Source organism: Nicotiana tabacum, chromosome 2, assembly GCF_000715075.1.
Source record: "Nicotiana tabacum cultivar K326 chromosome 2, ASM71507v2, whole genome shotgun sequence".
NCBI classification, from domain to species: domain Eukaryota; kingdom Viridiplantae; phylum Streptophyta; class Magnoliopsida; order Solanales; family Solanaceae; genus Nicotiana; species Nicotiana tabacum.
The window spans coordinates 33,164,279-33,172,694 of NC_134081.1; the positions used below are offsets into that span (position 1 = coordinate 33,164,279).

An 8,416-nucleotide genomic window follows, 5' to 3' on the forward strand; every position below is an offset into this window, starting at 1 on the left:
ATAGAAAGATTTGAATTTGAGGTAGTAGAGATGGTTGGAGCTATTGAAGGATTGTGATATCACTATTCTTTATCATTCGGGGAAGGCCAATATGGTAACAGACACCTTGATTAGAAAGGTAGAGAGAATGGGGAGTTTGGAATTCATTCCAACTATGGAGAGACATTTAGCTATGGATGTTGGCCAATAGATTCGTGAGATTAGATATTTCTGAGCCAAGCAGGGTTCTCGCTTGTGTTGTATCACAGTTGTCCTTGTTTGAGCATATTAAGGCTTGCCATTATGATGATCTCCACTTGCTTGTCCTTAAGGACACAGTGCAGCGAGTAAGGAGGTGATTATTGGAATGATGGGGTATTGACGTTTCAGGGTCAGATCTGTGTTCCTAATGTAGGTGGTTTAAGGGAGTTGATTCTTGAGGAGGCTCATAGTTCGTGGTATTCTATTCACCCAGGTGCTACGAAGATGTATCGTAATTTGAAGCAACATTATTAGTGGAGAAGAATGAAGAAGGACATTATTAGGCATGTTATATAGTGTTTGAATTGTCAGCAGGTCAAGTATCAACATCAAAGACCGGGTATTTGCTTCAGAGGCTAGATATATCATAGTGGAAGTGGAAGAATATCACTATGGATTTTGTGATGGGGTTGCCATGGACCTTTAGGAGATTTGATGTCATGTGGGTCATTGTGGAGAGATTAACCAAGTCTGCACATTTCATTCCTGTCAAGACTTCCTACACTTCTGAGCAGTTAGCTCAGATCTATCTTAGAAAGATTTTTCGCCTGCATGGTGTGCCTATGTCTATCATATTAGATCGAGGCACTTAGTTTAAATTACATTTTTGAAGAGTCGTTCAACGTGAGTTGGGCACGCATGTAGAGTTGAGTATTACATTTTACCCTTAGACGGTCGGGCATTCCGAGCGGACCATTCGGATCTTGGAAGATATGTTGAGAGCATGCGTTATTGATTTCATGGGTTAGTAGGACCAGCTTCTACCGTTAGCAGAGTCCTCCTACAACAACAACTACCAATCTAGTATCCAGATGGATCCGTACGAGACTTTATATGTGAGGCGATATCATTCTTCAGTTGGTTGGTTTGATCCTAGGGAGGCTAAGTTGTTGGGCACCTATCTAGTTTGTGATGCTTTGGAGAAGTTGAAGTTTATTCAGGAGCGGCTTCATACAGCGAAGTCCAGATAGAAGAGTTATGATGATAGGAAGATTCATAATGTGGATTTCATGGAGGATGAGAGGGTCCTTCTCAGAGTTTCGCCTATGAAGGGTGTGATGGGGTTTAGGAAGAAGGGCAAGTTGATCCCTCGGTATATTGGCCCATTTGTGATTTTGGAGAGAGTGAATGAGGTGGCTTACAGGCTTGCTTTGCCATCCAGCTTGTCGGGAGTTCATCTGGTATTTCATGTTTCCATACTTCGGAAGTATCATGAGGATTAGTCATATGTGCTAGATTTCAGTTCGGTGCAGTTGGATGAGAACTTGGCTTATGAGGAGGAACCAGTGGCTATTTTGGATAGGCAGGTTCGAAAGCTGAGGTTAAAAGACATTACATCGGTGATGGTTTAGTGGAGAAGTCAACCTGCCGAGGAGATCGAGCATGATATGCGGAGTAGATATCCTCATCCTTTTTTCATTCTAGGTATGCTTTTAAAACACGTTCGAGGGCGAACGTTTGTTTAAGAGGGGGAGAATGTACCAACTCGACCGGTTATTTTGTGTATTTAAGCCCCGTTTCCCTATTTGATGCTTTTTGTCTGTGTGTTTATGGTTTTATAACTTGCGGGGGTGGTTGGTTTGGCTTCAAGAATATTTTGGAGTGAATTGAGACACTTACTTTAATTTTGAAAGCGTAAGTTGTAAGAGTTGACCAAGGTTTGACTTTTTTGTAAACGATCTCGTGTTGGTGTTTTGATGGTTCCTATAGCTTCTTATGGTAATTTTTTAATTAGGTGTATGTTTGAAATTGGATTTGGAGGTTCCTAGGGTATTTTGACACTATTTGCTGAAAGTTGAGAAATTTGTAGGATTAGAGAGTTCATAAGTTTGACCGAGGATTGACTTTGATGATATCAGAATTGATGGTTGTTCTGGATAATGGTATAGGTTTGTTATGTCATTTGGTACTTATGTACTAAGTTTTTTTGTAATCCGGATTGGTTAGGCTTGAATCGGATGCTTGGTTGCAAGTTAGAAGTTCTTGATATTAAGAGAGTGATTGTTTTTTATTTTTTATTTTTTGAGAGAGAGATTTGGATCGTTGATTCGTGATTTTGATGTTATTTGTGGTGTTTTGAACCCTTGGACAAGTTTGGATAAGATATTGGAATTTGTTAGCATGATTGGAGTGGGTCCTAGGGGGCTCGGGTTTGATTCGGGGTGGTTTCATACCATTTTTCCTTATTTTTGAATTGCTTTTCTAGTGCATGGAGGCTTCTTCGCGATCGCGCAGAGAAGCTCGCGATCGCGGAGTAGAAGAATTAGCAGGAGAAGTGTTACCTTTGCGCTTGCGGAAGTGGGGAGGCAGTCGTGGAGGGCTGGTGTCTGGTGCTTCGTGTTCGCATTCAGGAGCCATGTTCGTGGAAGTTTGTTGCCAGGATTGCCTTCGCATTAGCGAGTGAGGGACCGCATTCGTGTAGGCTTAGCTGGGTAGTTATCACATTCGTGGTTAGTTCTCTGAATTCACGGAGAGTGGGAAGCAGCTAGGCAATTTTGACCTTCGCGATTGCGATGTAGGTCCTGCGATCGCGATGTAGGTCCCGCAATCGCGATGAGTATACCTGGGCAGAATACTTAGGTTGGAATTTAGGGACTTTTACACACTTTATCATATTTTGAGCCCTAAACTTCGAGAGTGAGATATTTTGAAGAACAAATTCATTACATCTTTGGAGGTAAGTAATTAACACTTGGATTTGACTTTATATCATATTTGTTCATGAATTTCTACACCTAAAAGCTTGAATTTTAAAGTGAATTTGGGAATTTTTGGCAAAACTTTTGGAATGTGAATAATTGAGATTTAACCCGATTTAGAGCTGGTTTTGAATAAAATATTTTGACTCGTATCAGAACGGGTGCTCTGGATTTGTGAGTTATGTCTGGTTCGGAAAACGGGCCTGGACTGACTTTTTGGTTGACTTTGTATATTTGATTATCGTTTCAATCTTTATCGTGGGGTTCGATTTCTATGGTTTGTTCGATGTTATTAGGTTGTATTTAATTAGATTCGAGCCGTTTGGAGTTGAATTTTTGAGGATTTGGCATCTTTGGTGATTTTTAGCTTACCGGTTGGAGGTAAATCTCTTGGATAACCTTGTTAAGAGGAAAACCCCTCAGATTTGACTTAATTGCTATGCGTTTACGATATTGGGGGTGATGTATATGGTAGAAAGTACATATGCACTTACCAAATTTATATCATGACCCGGATAGAATTAGAATATTGTATGCCTTATTTTGAATATGTGCTCATTTGATTCATGATTTGTTTGGCTTATGTGACTACGTTTGCTCTCTTATTCATGTTAGAAATCATGCCTAGATTTATGATTATTTACAAAGGCATGGCAACTTATCCTTGATATGTTGAATTGCTTAAATATTCCGTAGTCACATAGAGATTCCATGAGCACATATTCGTATGATTGTTTTAAAGTCTGTGTGAACCTTTTATCTGTAATTCTTGAGCATATGCATGCATTTCGAATAAGAATACTTAATTTGGACTCATTATTGCATGATATTTATATGCTAGTTGGGAGGCCCCGACTCTTTTATTTGAGCATACTATCTTTTAATACTATATATGGGCATTGTTATGATTATTTCTTGTACTGGAAAAGCATGTTTAACATCGTTCGCCTGTTGATATCTTTGATTCTTGCTATTCATGAGATTCTCTACTATTTCAATTCTGAGTTTTTATATATATATATATATATATATAGAGAGAGAGAGAGAGAGAGAGAGAGAAGAGAGAGAGAGAGAGAGTATCTGATGCTACCTTCGTCACAATAGACTTACTTACTAGGTACCAACTGTGGTGTACTCATATTATGCTTCTGCACATCATTTTTTCATGCCCAAAATTTGGGGGCGAGACCGGCACCCGGTGCCTCACTTAACCGAGCGTACCAACTTGAGATTGAGGAACTCTGAACATACAATGTCATATTTGGGCCATAGGGCCACATTGCAAGATAAAATATAAAACTAAACGGAAACCAGCTCTGACTGAACATAGGAACTGAGATATTCAATAAATAAGGTAAGTATACTGGCCTCTTTCATCCATTATTTCTTCTGGAAATGTATGGAAAGTCTTTCTATAATTGTAAGAACTCACGGGACGGTGATCGAAAGCCGTGAGTTCGAGTTATTCAACTTGTAGTGGATAGTTTTGTGGAATATTTTGTGTTGCTGTTGGATTGCGTATTTTGCTGCTGTTTTATGGTGTTTTTGAGGAGAAAGGGTGTGTATAAACACTACATAAATGCAGGATTGTGGGCTGTTCATTCGTCGTAATATTTTCGGGTTGTTTGACACTACTACGGTGGTCGTTTTATGTATTAAGAGATTGGGATGTGCTGGGTTGTTTTGTATTATTTTGTGATGTATATAAGGTTAGAAAATAATGTATATATGTTGTTATTGTTGTGTTCACTACAAGAAATCTTCCTTTTAGCGGCGACCATAGTCGCTACAAAATCATCATATGTCGTCGCTAAATGTTTATAGCAGCGACATTGGACTTGCTGCAAGTGAGTCCATTACTAAACGTTATTTGTGACGACTACAGGGTGTCGCCATAAAAGGTATGCCAAGTCGCCACAAAAGTAGTTCCACCAAATAGACTCAGGGGCAAGTCGCCACAAAAATAAATAACTGTCAGTGGCAGCTTTTCGCCACAAAAACACTCAACCATCAGTGGCGACTCTGAGCTTGTTGCTGGAGAATGACATTTAGTGGCAATGATAATTGCTACAAAAACTATTAAACAATAAGTGGCAACTTCAATATTTCAACAAATACTTTTCTGAATAAGATTTTGTCACCACTGCAACCTATTTAATTCAGCAATTGCAATGACCAAAAATATATAAACGCATCCAATAGTATTTTACAAACACCAAAAGAATATCTTAAGTCGGATATTAAATACTTCCATTACTAAAATGCGAATTACATATATAATGAATAACAATTCATTGTCATTGTATGCATATACATCCCAAAAGACCAAAATACTAAGTGCCCTGAAGCCCCTCCTTGGTTGTATTCATTGTTTAAGAACCTCATCCCTGTTATTACACAAAAAAATACAAGATCACTTTGATAATTCTCATAATCTAATGCTAATAGTACAATGGATGACATAGAATTGTTTTCAACCATTAACCACGTCTCCTAAGTATGACATGCTTTACAGCTAAAAAGACCAACTAATTTAACATGTATGACATATTTAGAAAAAGGTTTTGCTATCCAGAAAGATATTCTCAATTCTTTCAAAAATTCTTACGACATTGAGAAGAGGAGAGCAATTTTAAATTGGGAAAAAAAGAGACATGCACTTTAAAGGTTAAAATGCAACTTGAATCCATTTACCTTCTGTTTTTATTTTAATACTTAAACAGAACCTGGATAGTGTAGTTTTCTTTCAAAAGATTTAATACCATTAAGAAATATTAACTCCTCATTACCTGCTTAAGAAAACCAGTCAAAGGCAATTTATATTACTTCCAACTCTAAGAAAACCGATCAATCACTGTGAAGGAAAATACATGCTCCAACAACAAAGCCACCAGTCAAAGCATTTCAACAGAAACTATGCATACTAAAATCCTCCCAAAAGGCATCTCCCTACCCGTCATTGCCACCTACTACATCCATCAAACTGCTCTAAGAAGTGAGCCGATTGCAATTGAAAATATTAATATCATAAAGAACCTTAGCCAAACAGTTAAAGAAAAAAATATATAGATAGGATTATATCAACACGAGCTTTGCGATTACGACTGAAAAGAAAATTCTATAATGAACTTTGCAATTTTCCTTCTTCCCCGTAAAATTGACCAAAACAACGTAAAACCTTCTCTTTCCTTTTCAATTGATACTGAAAAGGAAAAGCACAAAAAAATTTCCAAAAAGAAGCAATTTACCCAAGATCATCCACTGCATACTAACATTTTCCTAAACTCTACTTATAAAACGCTACCTTTGATACCTTAGCCTACACAAGTCTGTTTCAATAAAAGGCATCCTTTAAGCAAAAACAGAATTGTCCAAAAAATGCATCCTTTAAGCAAAAATAGAATTGTCCAAAAACAGATTTTGTATATCCAGAATTTAAGACAAAAACAGCCATGCAAAAACAGCATATCCAGATTGTCCAACTAGATTTTGCATATCTAGAATTTCAGAATCGCACTAAAATTTCAGAATCGCACCAAAATTTTAGATCGCACCAGAACATGTACCAATCCAACAACTTATTGTCATAAAGATAATTAAAGAAGGAGAAGATGAAAAAAAGAATTGTCAAGAAGGATGGAAGAAGATTCAAGTCGGTAAGAAGAAGAAATATAAAAAAAGAAGAGTATAAAAATATTAAGAGTAAATTATCTGTTGCATTCTGGTCATGAGAGCACCCAGTTGTTCTTGGATCTTCTTTGCTACTTCTAGACTGACCCTGTTCTCTACTTCTTGATTGACATGTTCAAGCTTTTCATTCAACTATCTTTGTAACTCTTGCTCCATGTTCCTTTTCAACTCCGCAGCCATTTGTTCACGTTCTTCTTGCAACTTTCGATCCATATCAGCTTGCATCTCTTGACGCACAATTTCTATTGCAGAAGACACACTAGCCTCTATGTTTGCCGCTTGAATGTAATGTTCTCCATGCAAGTCCCACACTTTGTAAGAATCCCAGAAACTCTTCTTCAATAAGTCTCCTCTTACATCGGGTTTTAGCTTGAATGCAGTATTCATACACCCTTTACAAGGACATCGAATCATAGTGCTCCCCCTTGGTTGACTGAATGTCCAACTAAGAAAGCCATCTACTCCATCTCCATATCTTTGGTCACCTCTATTCCTAATATTCAACCAACCTTTATCCATTCCTATTTTTAGAATACCAATCAATTAATTAATTAATTAATTAATAAATCTCAAGGACCACAAAAACCAACAAAACTACAAGAACATAACTAGATGGGAAGTACTTGAGCGAAAAATGAAAAAAAGGCAGTAGTTACTATATGAGATAGGATACAGCCTCTAACTCATCCCAAGAACAAGGAATTATAATTCTCATAAAGTTCCTATCTTCCCAGATTACAACAAGAAGAGAGGTAAGATATATTAGGCCCCTTTCTGAATTCATTATCATGGTATTTCCTTACTCTTTTTGTTTATGTTGCCTCTAAAACTCCATTCCTCCTCTTACTTCGCCAACAAAAATGATACACAGAAAACAGCTCTTTTGCTATATCTGTCTGATGTTGTTTACTTTTTTTCTTCTTCTTTTTGTTAAAGTAAAGTAGTATATTGTTTTATCCTACTATTATACCTTGCACTAGTCTTCTGTACTAGGCCTGACTGTGTTTGGTGATACCACTTCATTCACTGGACACATTCATTGATTCAGTTATACTTTTGTTTACCAGATCAGAAAAAGTGAAAAGACTTTATAGTAACAGACCCATACCACACAACATCTCATTTCAGTATTTTGAGAGGAATACCAAACATGCAATCACCAAAAAGTTCATAATTTAAAAAAAAAAAAAAAACTTACCCAGCGAAGAGATCATCAACACCGAGAAGGGCTTTACACGATGATATTGTTGGAAAAATTACTTTCTACTCCTGTAGATTTCAAATGGATTAAAGAAATTAGAGGTGAATATAATGAAATAGTCACTCTTGCTAACTGCATTTAACACCCAAATGGATTTGGGGTTTGAACACATTACCTGATTTGAGTATAATCTTAGAATACAAATGGTGTTAGGGCTTTTGGGTTTCATAAATTAGGTTCACATCTTATGATTAAACAAAAGTGAAAGATTTAATTTGAGAATTTGGAAAAAGTAATGGAGCTTTTGCAGAGAGAAAACGAGAAGAGGGAAGAAGAAAGGGACCTTCGGCCTTCTACTATATTTAGGACTTAGTATATTTAGGGTCTTTTATTTACTTTTTTATTTTTAAATGTCAGATATTTACACTATTAGAGGCGACCCAGTTGCCCTAACAATACCTTCAGCGACGACTCTCTATTAATCACTACTAAATATTTGGAGCCAACATTTTGGTCATAGCAGGAACAAAATATTCAGGATTTAGTGGCACATATTAGAGGCGACATGCAAAAGTCGCCGCTAAAA

General features: G+C 37.1%; 1 long non-coding RNA gene across 2 annotated transcripts; it reads right to left on the reverse strand.

Moving 5' to 3' along the window:
• Positions 1–5,170: 5,170 nt before the first annotated feature.
• On the reverse strand, positions 5,171–8,207 carry LOC107802442 (uncharacterized). Of its 2 annotated transcripts, XR_001651824.2 has the most exons (4): positions 8,006–8,207; positions 7,828–7,898; positions 5,729–7,150; positions 5,171–5,326 (listed from the first exon to the last, which is right to left on the reverse strand). It is a non-coding gene; the product is annotated as an uncharacterized LOC107802442 (long non-coding RNA). The 2 variants fall into 2 exon arrangements; XR_012699735.1 differs by having other exon boundaries at positions 5,171–7,150; positions 8,006–8,200.
• Positions 8,208–8,416: the final 209 nt, after the last annotated feature.